General features: G+C 44.7%; 1 protein-coding gene across 35 annotated transcripts in view; it reads left to right on the top strand.

The window, feature by feature from the left end:
* EPB41L2 (erythrocyte membrane protein band 4.1 like 2) overlaps window positions 1-14,245 on the top strand; it is a 156,330-nt gene that overhangs the window by 212 nt on the left and 141,873 nt on the right. Inside the window, exon 1 of one of the 35 annotated variants that reach the window (XM_084777755.1) lies at window positions 27-144. The exons of the other annotated variants lie outside the window; for them this stretch is intronic. The gene's annotated coding sequence lies outside the window, so the exon portion shown is untranslated. Of the gene's footprint in view, window positions 1-26; window positions 145-14,245 lie in introns of those variants that run through there. 35 annotated transcript variants of the gene reach the window in all.

Genomic DNA, 14,245 nt, shown 5'->3' with positions numbered 1-14,245 from the left:
GGGAAGCCGACCCCGGCAGGAAGCCCGGGACGGCCATCCCGGGCGGGGGAGGGGGCGGCCGTGGGCCCTGCTCCCTTCTAAGCCGAGGACAGACGCGCCGTTCTCAAGAGTCACGCGTCCCGGTCCCGGTGAGCCGCGACTGAGGTTCGCGGCAGCTCCATCCTGGGTGCGGGGTACTGGGGGGGCCTCGGTCGCGGCGGCGCCCTCCCGGGGAGCACGGCTCGGGGTCTCCGGACGCGGGCCCGTGGCGCTCGTGGGCTCTGCCGGAGCCCTGGAGGGCGCCGCCGCCCCCTACTCCACGCGCACCGCAGGTCCGGCCCACGCGGGCGACCCTCCGCCCTAGCCTCGGGACTGCGGGGTCTGGGAGCTGCGGGCACGCACGCACGTTTTCTGCGGCGAGCCTTCCAGCTCCGACACCAGGCCATCCAACCGCCGATGGCTTCCTTTTCTCCTCTGCTGGCAGCCAAGGGATGGGAGCAATTTAGGGGAGCTGCAGGGCATGGAGGAAATAACGGAGCCGGTGGCGTTGAGATTGGCGTCCGGGGACCCCCCATCCCCGACCCCAGACGTCTGCGGTGGACCTTAGTCACTAAGTGTCCCCAGATGCCAGCCTCTGGCGGGGCCAAGTTTTTTTTTCCCTTTTTCTTTCTTTCTTTTTTTCTTTTTTGGGCGCGGGGGCGGGGTGGTGAGGTTAGAAGAGCTATTGCCTACAGTGTGTAATTTTGGGGAGTGGTCTGAGTGTGGAGCCTTGGGTACAAAATGAGGAAGCCCTTCAGTAAATCTCTCCATCCCTTATTACAGCGATGTCTGTATTTTAAGGTCCCTCGGTGAGTGGTCGGGAAGATGGAACTTAGGTGCAGTGTACAAATATTTTCCCCTTTCAGAATGAAGGTTTTTCTGTTTCTTGAACTAACTTGCGTGTGAAATGTCTGGGTGTGCAAGGGCATTATGTTCTTGTTGATGTGACTAGCTAAAAAAAAAAAAACCAAACAAAAACTGACACAGTTTTTTCCATTCATTTTTCTTCAGCCCTTTATCTCTGTTTTTCATATTCTTCTGTGGGAGTACATTACCTTATTGGCGTATAACACAGCATTCACAGCATTTTAGCCTACCCTGTCAGACATCCCCGGGGATTTGAGGGAAAGTTGATCCGTTTCCGGCCTGTGGGAGGTGATGTTTAGGGATTCTCAATATTTGTACAGGTTTCTCTCTCTGCTATTCGGTTTGTGTGCAGGCTCCAGCTATGAGAAGCCACTGGTGGGGCTGCCTTGCAGTGGAATCCTGGGGCTTGGAGAGCTCCAGCAAGCCTCTCCTCAGGCTGTTGGTGTGACGTAACTTTTAGAGAGAGAGGCTGTGTCACCTCTCTGGGCTAGGGTGATCATTTCTACAGTTTAGTTTGAGAGCCACCATCAAACCTCAGGTGTGTACTCTCTGTAGCCTGTTGGCAAAGTGGAGGAGTAGCGATGGCAGAGAGTAATCGAGTGGATTTTGCCTAATTTTATCTATCTGTCTATCCTGTCTTACTCACTTCTCAGCAGAATTCCCACTGAAGTCGGTAGTGGTTTTGTGTGCAAACCTACCTGCTGAGAACAGGAGGCGGCTCATTAATAGGAGAGGACGGTTTCTCTTCTTTTTAAAACATCCCTCTTTTGAGAAAGACCTGGTCCTAACAGTTCTTCAATCATTTACTTCTAGTAAAAGCAGGGCACAGTGTACAAAGCCACCAGCCCTCGTGGTGGCACATGCCTTTAATCCCAGCACTCCGGAGGCAGAGGCAGGCGGATCTCTATGAGTTCGAGGCCAGCCTGGTCTACAAAGAGAGTCCAGACCAACCAAGGCTACACAGAGAAGCAGGGCACTATTTAACATTACTCATCTTAATAGATTTTCAGTGGCATGTTCGGTGTTTTGTGTAAGAAATGTAAACTGGTGTGGGCTGTTTCCCAATAATTGGTTACGGATATTCAGAAATCTGATTTTTTTTTTTTGGGTCCAATTAGAAAGAAGCCTATTTGAGCTTTAGGGGAAGCATGTGAATGGAGGCCCACCATGCACCCCAAAATAAGTGCAGATAGAAAAATAAGGAAACTCAGAAGCCTTGCTGTGCTTTGAGACATGGGCTTAGGACATTTTGCTCATGTTATGGGCGTCTGGTCCTGAGAGACCCATCTTTAGGCTTGTGAGGACTCAAGCGTCTAGCTTAGCTTTGCTGACCTGAGCTGGCGAGCCTGGTGTCTTCTGCTTTGTCGTGTAATGTTCTTGTGGTCTGCCCTTCCCAAATTACCAGTTCTAAAGAATTGAGTTTAGAAAACCTAACCAGTGACCAGAATGTAAAAAATAGATTCTTGGAAAAAAATCAGGGCCATATCCACGTGGGCTACCCAACCGCACACTTTCAACTAAAAATACTTAGGAAGATGAGAAAGTAGTCTTCAACCAAAATATTTATTGGTGAAATTTCTCTGTAACTAGCAATTCCAAGTAGTTAAGCTTAGCATTTAGTTCTGCCCCGAGCCACCACTCCACAGTGCTGTGGCTAGTGACCTGGAAAAGCTGCCATTTTATTGAGGAATGTGGGCTTCATATTTTATGTAGTGGGAGGTTTGATTTTCGTTTCTGTTTCCACAGTAGAGCATGGGCCTTTTCTCTACTTGAACTGAGATAGATGTGGGTAGACATTATTTAGAGGATGAATTGCTGACTGTTGTTTTAAACAAGGCAGCAGAAGTTTCTAGAGATCTATACCACCAGTTGGCATGGCGCCTTTCTGAAGTCTGTATTGTTTATTGGAGAAAACAAAGGAGACGTGCCTGTCTCCTCCACCCCACCTTTATTTAGAAACATTTCCAAAGGACTTGCTTGGGTTTTTTTTTTTTTTCCTCCCCTCCCCCCAAGATTGGAGTTGCTGTACCTCTAACCACTGGGTATTCTTACAGATTTAAATGCCTCGAGTAAATGTTTATTCTGGCTTCCATAGCCAGCAAATACTAGCGAAACCCTAACTTACTGCTCTTTTATAGAATCTTGGAATCTCAAGGCTGAACTTCTAGGAGTCAGCAAATCTGCTCTTAGCCCTGTTCCCTGTCATCCCCTCCACACGCAAACATTTCTAGCTTCTTTGGAAGACCTGAATAAATAGGGGGTTTGTGCACCATTCCTTCACTGAGTGTAGACAGAGCATCCTTTGGGAGTGCCGTGTTTTGGCATGAACCAGTAACTTGATATTTATAAGATTTCTATCATTCGTCTGTCTGGGCAGCGTCCCAGACTAAAATCTAAGATGGAATAGGTGCTGCGTGTCAGCCGCTACAGCACCTAGGAGTGGTGTCGTTGCTTAGAGTTTTGAGAAAGCCAGAAAGAAAATAAATAATCTACTTCTAATATATCTAGAAAAAATTGGTAAAACATTTTTTGGGGTAATTTTTCTATAAAGTAGGTATATTTTATATGAGATAGAAAGGAGTACACACACACACACACACACACACACACACACACACATATATAACACATTTTACATATACTTGATAGATGGGGAACTTTCATATACGTAGCAGTTGAAAAATCAATTCACTGAACCTTTTTCCTTTGGTATATATTTTAAAGGTTTATTTTAGTCTATGTGTGTGATTATTTTGCCTACATGCATGTATGTGCACCACATGGGTGCCTGCTATTCACCCAGGCCAACAGAGGGTGCCTGCTTCTGTTTGAGCTGGAGATACAGGCAGTTGTAAGCCCTGTGGCTGCTGGAAATCAAGCCTGGATCCTCTGCAAGAGCAGCAAGTGCTCTTGATTGCTGAGCCATCTTTCCAGCCTTCTTGAGCCTATTTAAAAACAAAAACAAAAACAAAACAATAAAACGGAGTTGCCACTGGTCCGGTGGTGCACCCCTTTAACCCCAGCACTAGGGGAGGGAGAGGCAGGCAGATTTCTGTGAGTTCAAGGCCAGCCTGGCCTACATATTGAGTTCCAGGACAGCCAGGCCTATATAGAAAGACCCTGTCTTAAAACAAATAAACAAAACACCACCACCACTCAGGGTCTCATGTAGTTCAGGATGGAATTGACCCTACTATGAGAGCAAGGTTGGTTTTGAACTTTTGGTCCTATTGTCTGCGTCTTGTAAATGCTGGGATTCCGGTTGTGTGCCTAGAAAGCTTCATAGAGATTGGTTATAGCTTATGTAGAAACATCATGTAAAGAGTAAGGAAGACTTGCTTTAAAAAGCGCTGGACACAGTTCCCTCTTGTTTTTATGACTCTTTGGATCTGTGTCGGTTTGCTAGGTGGGCGTTTTCCGTGTTTAGGATGGAAAATCATCTACACACCCCTTTCTTGGTTTGAGGAATAGCATTTATTATAAATAGAATTTTTCTGAAAAACAAGATGTTTTCTGAATTTCCCTTTTTCAGGTCATCTCAGATACTAAATTAGATCTTTATAGTCTACCAGTTTATTCATATTCTTCTGTTATTTCCCCTTACAGAATAGAAATGGAGTTAATTTAATGATCTCAGTGCCATTAAGTATGTTTCATTCAAATAACTGATTTTATTTTTCATTTTAGCATGTTTTTTATTTAGCATCCTGTAAGGTGGCTTAAAAATGGCTATAGGTCTAGTTATCAACCATCTAGTCATGTTTTTCAAACCCTTAATTCGGGTCTCCAGATCTCTGTCACTGAACCCATCAGTGTCGGAGCAGCCAAGCCGAGTTCACTCATTTGTTTTACACCCACTGATCTTCAACTAGCGTGCCTACACATCTCAGTAGTGAAGACATTCAAGTGTGACTTATGTTTTGCCACCGTGCTTTGTCCCTCCCCTCTTATCCAAAGAGGCTACTTAAGAACACCCTCCCCTCCCCATACACAGCTCCCCCTCCCAGCCCAGACTTGGTCAGAAGGAAGCTTAGACATGATTTAGTTCACACTCTTGACTTGAGGATGGGGAGGTTAGTGAGAGTGGGGTGGTTGGGGTAGGCCTCAGACTTCAGTAAGAGTCATGTTTGAGTGAATGAGTGCGTGAAGAGGTTGAGAGGTGAGGGAGACACAAAGAAAGACAAAATGTGGAGCGCTCAGCTCATTTGCTGCTGGGGTTGACCTAGTGTGTGCACTGGACAGCTGAGCTACATCCCAGACCGAGTTCTTAATGTTTTTTTTTAAAGAGTTTAAACAACCAGCAAAACGCCCACTTACTATGATGCTTATTTCAACAAGCTTACTTCAACTACGGGGGGAAAAGGAGTTGTAGCAGCCTATGCACACACTATACTCAGGGTCCGTTGCCTCGGCAACACCACAGAGAGTCTGCCTTCTCCCTGTGCTATTGAATCTAGATCCCAAGAGCTTTACCACAAGCATGGTCATATTTGTTTGAGGTTAGGAAATCAAAGTCTTCAGAGACAGTCTGTTATATGTCTTTTGTTATAGTCTTGTACTTTGTCACTTTTTTTTCCCTTCCCCTGCCTGATTGTACTTACTTCCTTTCCATTGACTTCTTTAGTCAACCCCCTTTGTGCTGTTGTCAGGGTGAAACTGAATTCTGATAGCCAGTCTTAGCCACGTGTGTCCTTACCTGTGGTTTAATGGCTGCTCTTGTTTCCTTACACATTTCTGGTGGTAGAGTTTGTGATTAGAGAGGGCCACCAAGAAGGTCATGCTATTTGGGCTGCTACTCTCCCAGGACTTTGGGTGAAATATTTCATAAAGCTGTTTTTTTAATGGCCCGCCCCTCTCCCCCCCCCATGTGTGTGTATAAAAAGTCATACCTATTTCATAGAGTGATACGAGAGTTAAATGAGCAATGTTTATAAAGTGCTTCACAGAGTGTCTGGCTATGAGAATTGTTAGGCATGGAAAGACCCAGCGAGGTGCTTATTAGAGGAAGCACATTTCCAGCTGTCACCAGGAACCAGTTATCTGTGTGGGAGTAGAGTCTGATATGAGGTTGGGATTTCTTATGGCTGAAATGCCTTTTTAAAACTTTAAGACAGTATATTTAGAAAATTTGAACTTGTACAAAACTTTTGACTTGACCTTGCCCATCTAGTACATTGTCTTATGTGTGAAATACACCAGCAGACATCTCTTCATTCACCCAGTACAGTGTTTAACTTTAAACTATCTGCCAATGTTATGAAACCAGAAATCTAACAGATACTTTAATTTTGGTTGGGAACATTGGAGGATGGTGGCAACTCTGGGTCCACACGGTTCTATCGGAAGGACTGTCAGCCAGGCAGAGCTTGCGTTTTTTTATGGTAACCCTTTCTTGTCTCAGTTTCCCCCCTTTCCTTTTCATGTTACCTCTAGACCAGTGCTTCTCAACCCTCCTAATAACTGGGACCCTTTAATACAGCTCCTCATGTTGTAGTGATCCCCCGCCCACCATAAAATTACTGCATTGCTGCTTCATAACTGTAGTTTAGCTGTGGTTATGCATGGTGATGCAAATGTCTGATATGCAGGACCTGGGACTTGTGCCCCACAGGCCGAGAAACTTTTCCCTACACCATTTCATTTGTGTTGGGTGAACTGACTACTGAGTTTAGCCTCCGTTTATTAAATGGCAGTTGAAAGGCGAGGACCAAGCCGGGTGGTGGTGGCGCACGCCTTTAATCCCAGCACTCGGGAGGCAGAGGCAGGTGGATCTCTGTGAGTTTGAGGCCAGCCTGGTCTACAAAGTGAGTCCAGAACAGCCAGGGCTGCCTCAAACAAACAAACAAAGAAAACAACAGAAGAAGAAAAAAAAAAAGAAAGAAAGAAAGGAAAGGTGAGGAGCACCTGGGTGTGTGTGCCCTCCAAGCGAGTGTGGCTGGCAGTGGGGCTTTCCTTTCTCTTGGGCCAGCAGTCAGCTCTTGCCTCTCTCTCTCTCTCTCTCTCTCTCTAAAGCATTACTTTCGGGTCACCGTCAAGGTCATGGGTAATTAATGCCCAGTGTGCAGTAAGCTGTAGTAACTTACGGATGTGTTCCCTTCTGGTCTGTTCCAGACTTCCTCATTTATGTTAAACAATTTGCTTCATTCTCTAAAGCTCTCCCCGCCCCCCCTTTCTTGAGGCATGATTTCTCTGTGAAGCCTTGGCTGATGTGGGCTCACTTCGTAGACCAGGCTGGCCTTGACTCACAGAGATCCTCCTGTCTCTGCCTCCCTGAGTGCTGGGATTAAAGGTGTGCGCCACTGCAACCAGCTCATTCTCTAAAGCTTAGTTTTAGACTTCCGTTGCCCACAGCTGGTCCTGATTTATTTATATAGTATTTGGCATTTTAAAGTGACTTTTTTTTTTAAGTTGACTTTTTTTTTTTGTCTCATCCTTTCTGTCTCATTAAGACCAGCTCATCAGTTCAGACTCAGAAACTGCAAAACACTTCCACTTGAGGTCCTAGGAATGGCAGTGTCTTGAGGAAGAGAGAGGAAGCGGAAGCTTATCTAGGCAGGCAGTGCTGGTTTACCTTCTAAGTGCTGAGAAGGGGCAGGGTCACATGACTTCTAGAGGCTAGAGAACACAGTGGGTATAGCCTGTGGAAATGCTCATCAACCAAGTCTGACCACCTCTCGCATCTCCAGTTATTTGGGCATTTGATGATTACCAGATGTTCCAATCAAAGAATGGAGCAACCGAAGCTTGAATTTTGAGGCAGCAGCTTGATATGTGAATTAAGTCCTGTTTTCTTTATCTTCTTTTTGAGACAAGGTCTCCTGTATCCTAGGCTCACCCCGTAGCCTAAGATGAACTTGAGCCTCTGATCCTCCTGCCTCCGCCTTTCCAGTAGCCACTACCCCTGATTTATGTGGTGCTGGGTCAAACCTAGGGCCTCTTGAACTCTACCTGTTGAGTTTCAGTTCTGGCCCTTGAAAAGCCACGGTGATGTTTTAATTGTGACTTTCGCTTCATTTTCAGTTTTAGGTGACAAAACACTGTTTTATAATGTTAGTTGGAATATCAACATTACGTTGATTGTCTCTTAAAGCCACCAAGTTGTCGATTTGTCAGCATTAAGGCCTTGATTCCCCATTTTTTCTTCTTTAAATTTGTTTTTATTTAGTGCATTTTGATGTGTGTGCATGCCTGCATGTTAGTATGTGCACGGTGCTCATGGGTATTGTTGGAGGCCAGAAGATGTTGTAACAGTCCCTGGAGCTGGAGGTACAGGTGGTCGTGTGCCACCTGATGTCAGCGCTGTGATCCAGTCGGAGATGCTGGGCCAGAGCAGGATGGCCTCTTAACTGCTGAGCCATCTCTTCAGCACCAAGGCCTACAATCTTAAGTGTTTTTTAGTTTTCAAGTGGGAGGTATTGAGACAGGGCCTCACTCTGTAACCCCACATGGGCTCAAACTCCTTTTGTAGTTCAGCCTGGTCTCAGACTCTTTTATGTAGTTTATTTGTTGAAGAAACTTAATTGAATGTCCTGTGTGCTAAGCACAGCTTGAATCCATTCTCATCTGTCCTGTTGTAGTTAACCTATTCTCGTGCCCTCTATTTTCTTTGATTTGTAATTAGATCTAGAAAAATGACCTAATTCCCTCCCTCTTGGCTAGTTCTGCAAGATTATTCCATAGGTGCAGGCTTTTATTTGATACCTGTTGCTGTTTTTTTTTTTAACCTTTATTTAGTTTCTGTGTGCGTTGATGATTATGTGTGTAGGCTTGCATGTGCCACAGAGCACTGTGGAGGGTAGAGGGCAGTTTATGGGCTTCAGGGTTGAACTTGGGTCGTCAGGTTTGGTTGCAAGCACCTTTACCCACTGAGTCATCTTCCTGGTCTATGGCCTGCCAGCTCCTGTGCTGTCACAGCTTGGTCAGGTTCCTGTGGCCTAAGGGGCTGCCTTTTTTCTATATGTAAGTGATCAGGGCTAGAAGCATCCACAGTGGCACATTAGAAAAGAAAGAGAAGAGCAAGCCCCAGAAAACAAACTAAAACCGAGGAAAACTCTCTGCACTGTGTTCATAAGTGTTAGTGTTGTGTGCAGCTCACTCTACAGGTGAGGGTCAGGGCTGAGAACCCAGTGTACTTGTGGGCTGGGGCCAGTAATTACTTGTTACTTGATGCTGGGCCTAAAAACTGGACTTCATTTTGCAGGTTGTTTGTTGGCATCTTCAGCACCTGACTTTCCTGGCTGGCTTCTGTGCCCCTTGTGTCGTCCCTAAGGTGTGAGCATGGCACACTGAGTAGCATGTGTGCCATGCTGAGCAGTACTTGGGGCTGTGTGATTCTTACTTAGGTTGTTGTGAGTGAACCCAGGGCTGCATGCTCACCCAGCGCACCACAGAGCGCCAGCGCCACACTCAAGTACAGAATGGCCTTCATCTTGCCCTTCATGTAATGCTCCTCACCTTCTTTCCAACACCAGCAAAGTGTCCCAGAGTATGAAAAGTTACAGTCAAGTGTGGACTTCTCCCTTTCCCAGCCAGTTTTTTCTCTCATGTGGTTTTATGCTTTTTGTTATTTAACTACAGTGGAAGTGTCACACCCTAGAGTGTGTTCGCATGGTTTTGACAGTGAGGCATGAATTAGGAATACAAGGGAAACAGGAGACGGAGCAGTGCCCTAACTCTGTGTGACAGCTTTCAGATCCCAGAGGCCACTGCTGTCAATGCTTCTGACTTTGTTTTCTCGTGTTTGGTCTCTAAGAAACACAGTTTTCATGTTTCTTGACTTGAAAAAATGATGAAATACTTTTCATTTTATTATTTGTTAAAGTCTGTGTATTTTCTTAAGGGAACAGGACTTTTTGGGAATCAAGAGCTTGGCTTCACAGACATTTCACAGCCACTGTCTGGGTCTCTCGGCTCATGCGGGGATGTCTTTCTGTGCATGACTGGTTGTTTCAGTGGATGTTTCAGTGTGGGAACAACACTTGAGAAGCCTTTGCGATCTTGCTGATGTCTGTCCACTCTTGTTTCATGCAGACCCACCCCCTCTTTTTCTATTTGTTAACTGAGAAAGATGAGCCATATAGAGTGTTTTGATTTTACTTGTAAAAATACTTGGATCATCCACATTGTTTTGCTTTTGTCTCATTGTTTGGTTTTCTTGGTATCAGCTTTTAGAACAGCTATGCTGGAAGCTACAAAATTCCTATAGTTAGCCTCAGGCATAAAATAATTTCTCAGTGTGTGTGTGTGTGTGTGTGTGTGTATGTGTGTGTGTGTGTGTGTATGTGTGTGTGTGTATGTGTTGTGTGTATGTGTGTGTGTGTGTGTATGTGTGTGTGTATGTGTGTGTGTGTGTGTGTGTGTGTGTGTGTGTGTGTGTGTAAGCAGAGGTCAGCTGTGGGTGTTCTCAGGAGTTGTGGTCCACTTTGTGGAGAGAGTCTTGCTCTTTGTCCTGAGCTTGTGCATTAGACCAGACTGACCAAGGGAGCTTTAGCGAGCCACCTGTCTCTCCGTGCTGGGATAGTAAGTGCGTGTCACCAGGTCTGGATTTTTGTGTGGGTGCTGGGGATTGAACATAGATCTTCAGGCTTGTACAGCAAGCACTCTACTGATTGCCCCTTCAGCCCCCTCCCCTATCCTCTGTGGTCCTGCTGTTATCTTAGACTTTTTATTTCTGGAACCTCTGAATAGCTAACTATAGTTTGATAATTTTTTTTTTTTTTACCATCTTTTCTTCCTGGGTTCTGTGTCTCCTGTGCTGTGTATCAGTCTTTTGTTGTAACTCTGATTTCCCATGAACTCAGCTAGCTGTTGTTCCAGAGAGTGTAAGTGGGAGGTCAATTTAAGCCTCCCATTCTCAGTTGATGGTTTTACAGTCTGGCTGGTACAGGATTCTGAGTTAGCGCTGACTGCCCCTCAGAGCATCAAGGCATATTTTGCAGCCTCAGAGATCTCTATTTAGCTCCCTGTCAGGCTGCCCGGGTCCCTGGTGTTGCAAGCCTAAGGTGCCTAGGACTTCAGCCATCAGTTCTTTTTGGGCCCATTAAAGCAGAGTCAGGTGCTTTGAAATCTGCTCTCCTTTCCACTTCCTACACTCTGTGCGTCATTTCTTCTGCCCTTTCCACCATTTGTTTTGTTTCGAGATCAGGTCTTAGCCCAGGCTAGCCCCGAACTCTCTCTCAGTTAGTTCTGCTTCAGGCTCCTAAGACTAAAGGTGTGCACTGCCCAACCCTGAGCTTCTCTTGTTTGCTAGGTTTGTTTTGTTTTCTTCCTGTTAGGTTGCTCAGGAGGGAAGTAGAGATTAATCTATGTCCAGTTGTCTGGATTTAGGGTTTTATGTTGATTAAAAAATAAAATTCACAGTATTATTGTGGTACTTAACGTAGTTACTGCATCCATAATAAAGCTATTTCTTTTTCTATTTCATATACTGACTTCAGTTATGTGTAAGAGCAGATAAAAAAATTCAAGTAGTGACTGATTGAACAGAAGAGCTCTTCCTTGAAAGAGGTCAGGAAGCTTGTTATTTGTACCACACAGATATGTTTCCTGTGTTGGTCAAGGATTAGTTCAGTATAAGCTTAAGTGTTATATAGCTTAGGTAAATTTAATCAAACACAGTGGCAACAGATTTAATGAAAATGTACCTTTCAGAAATGAGAGCCTTTACTGGGCGTGGTGGCGCACGCCCTTGGTCCTAGCACTCAGGAGGCAGAGGCAGGCAGGTCGCTGTGAGTTTGAGGCCAGCCGGGTCTACAAAATGAGTCCAGGGCGGCCAATGCTACACAGAGAAATCTTGTCTTGAAAACAAACAACAACAACAACAACAACAACAAAACAAAAAGAAATGATAGTAAATTATTAAGATGCCTGCCTTTAAACTGACACGAAGTACCATATATAAATATTATTTGGGGACTAGAATAATTGTACTGTCAAGTGAAAAATCTTCATTGCTAGGTAAGGTGTAAGTAGTAGTAGGTTTTATGGTAATGTGAATATGGATGTTAAGGGTTTTTGTGGATGGGTTTTGTGGATGGTGAGACAGTTGGAGGGTAGGGATGGCTGCACTATCTAGAGTGAGCTAATGGCTGTGGGGGGGGTGTGCTTCATGTTAGGTTGCCCAGTTGGTTTCAGAGGCTTAGAAATTCAAATGCTGTATTCTTTTCTGAGAAGATATTGCAGGTGCTAGATAGACCAGTGTCTCCCTGAAATGCAGCGGTGTGCTAAGTGACCGAGGTGTGACACAGGAGAATCTTCTTAAGCTTGGTTGGATTGGCTGCATGCAGATGTGCACCAGAAAATATACAGCATCTCCATCTCTTACTTCATCTCTATTACTTAGCCTAAATGTGGATGTACAGACATTAAATAGTTAATGCAGGATTTAGAGAAATTATAAAATAGGAGCGCAGATTTGTATCTATTACTGGAGTTAGAAATACACTGCAGGCTGAGCTTAACCCATCCATAGAACGGTTGACTAGTGAAGCCCTTGGTTCTGCTCAGAAAAAAAAAAAAAGAAAAAGAAAAAAGAAAAAAGGAGGCAAGGCATGGAGGCACGTGCTGATGATTCCATTTGGAAGCAGGAGTCAGGTCAAGGTCATCTTGTGCTTCATAGTGTGCTCTAGGCTAGATTTGGCTACATGAGACCTCACTTCAAATAAAAACAAAACCCTTCAAAAAAAATCACACGGGGTAGGTTTCAAGAAAGATTTCTTTGGCCATGCTTCTATATAGTCCTTTTCTTTTGGTAACAGTGTAGAGTTGTCTATGGACTCTGGCAGAATTCTGCTCCCCTTAGCTCCTTTCCCACAGGGTCTCCTTACGCAGCTCAGGTCTCCTGACTTGCTCTTCTGGTCCTGGGGTTATAGGTGCACCCACATGCTGCTTTTATTCCTTTAAAAAATATCTATTACTTTTAAAGATTATTTTTTTTCCAGGAGAAATCTTTAGAATATTTTGTGATTTGACTTTTAAGATTTTTTTAAATTTTAATTTTTAAAAAAAAGTTCTGTTCAGTAGATTTCACAGGTAAGAAAAGCCAGCCCGGAAGAGGTTAATGGAATTCACTTAGCAGTTGAGCAGGCATGGCCAGTCTCCTGTGTTCAGAGTTGTTCCTTCTCCATTGTACGCTTTGGCTGTTCATAAAGTAGCTAATTGGAGTTTTCTTGGACACCCAGGAAGCCTGCCAAGTTTTGTAGCTAAAGGGATGTCGTGTAGCTTTTATATATTTGCATCATGAACCCTGAAGGTAGACAGACCAAGGGCTTCCAAAAATAGCTCCATAAATGTGTCAAGGTTTTGAAATACTACTGAAAAAACAAGGAAGTCGTCTAGTCCTGTGGGGGTTATTGGAAAATGATGCCAAATGCTTTCAGAAGTGTTGGAAAGGCAGATGTGGCCCTGGTTGTATCTAGACAGTACATGTAGTCAGCCGGGGCTTGGGAGCCTACATTTATTCTGATAATCCTTTCCTTCTTCTGGCGCTCTCCGCGTAATTGCTCCTGCAGTAGAAAGAAAAGCAGCTAAATGAACATCTTCCTGGAAAAGTTTTTTTTAACTCACTTCTCTTAATGAAGAAAAGAAAAACTTTCTCACTCTTAAAGTAGGTAAAAATTATATGCAGGAAAACTTGAGGAGCCAAGTAATGACTTGAGCTTGTCTAAAAAAGAAATCAAGATCTCCCTATGCACTTGAAGCCAGAACTGCTTTTGGATCATGGCCATTAAAATCAACATCAGTAAAGCTCACGTCTTAATTTTCCTAATGCCATGCGTGTCTGTTTTAAATTAGGCACGCATGGGAATGTGAAAGCCCTGGTTTCTCCCTGAGCGCCCCCACCTTGAAACAGGAAACAGGAAGCAGGATGAGGTCTGTGGAGGGCATCCGTAACTTCTGCAGCCCTGAAAAGGGCCGGCGATTGTGCATGTGCCGTGCAGATGTGGCGCCTGCCTGCATGGTGCCAGTTCACTTTCATCTCTGGTGCTATGAACTGAAGTTAAAAGACTTGCGGGCGGAGTCCAGACCATCCTGTAAATTGTGACCTGCGTGTTAAGTGCTCTGTGCAGCACACGGGACAGCCGCGGAAGATGGCTCAGTTTTTAAGGACTCTTTCCTTTGTATATGTGTTTGTAATTTATTGAAGCCATTGTGAGTGTGTGTGTGTGTGTGTGTGTGTGTGTGTGTGTGTGTGTATCCGGTGTTATTTTTTATTTTCTAAGTTCCCACCATGCCATTATCAGTTACGGAAAAGTGAAGTCTTTTGCTGAGACAGAGTCTCATATCATGTAGGTTGGTTTCTGGCTGAGGCTGGCTTTGAACCCCCTGTTCTGTTCTCACTTCTCCAGTGCTGGGATTTAAG

This window comes from Acomys minous, assembly GCF_964271855.1.
Source record: "Acomys minous genome assembly, chromosome: 3".
Lineage (NCBI taxonomy): Eukaryota > Metazoa > Chordata > Mammalia > Rodentia > Muridae > Acomys > Acomys minous.
Note: the sequence above shows the minus strand (reverse complement) of the source record. Positions and strands in the feature narration are given on the sequence as shown.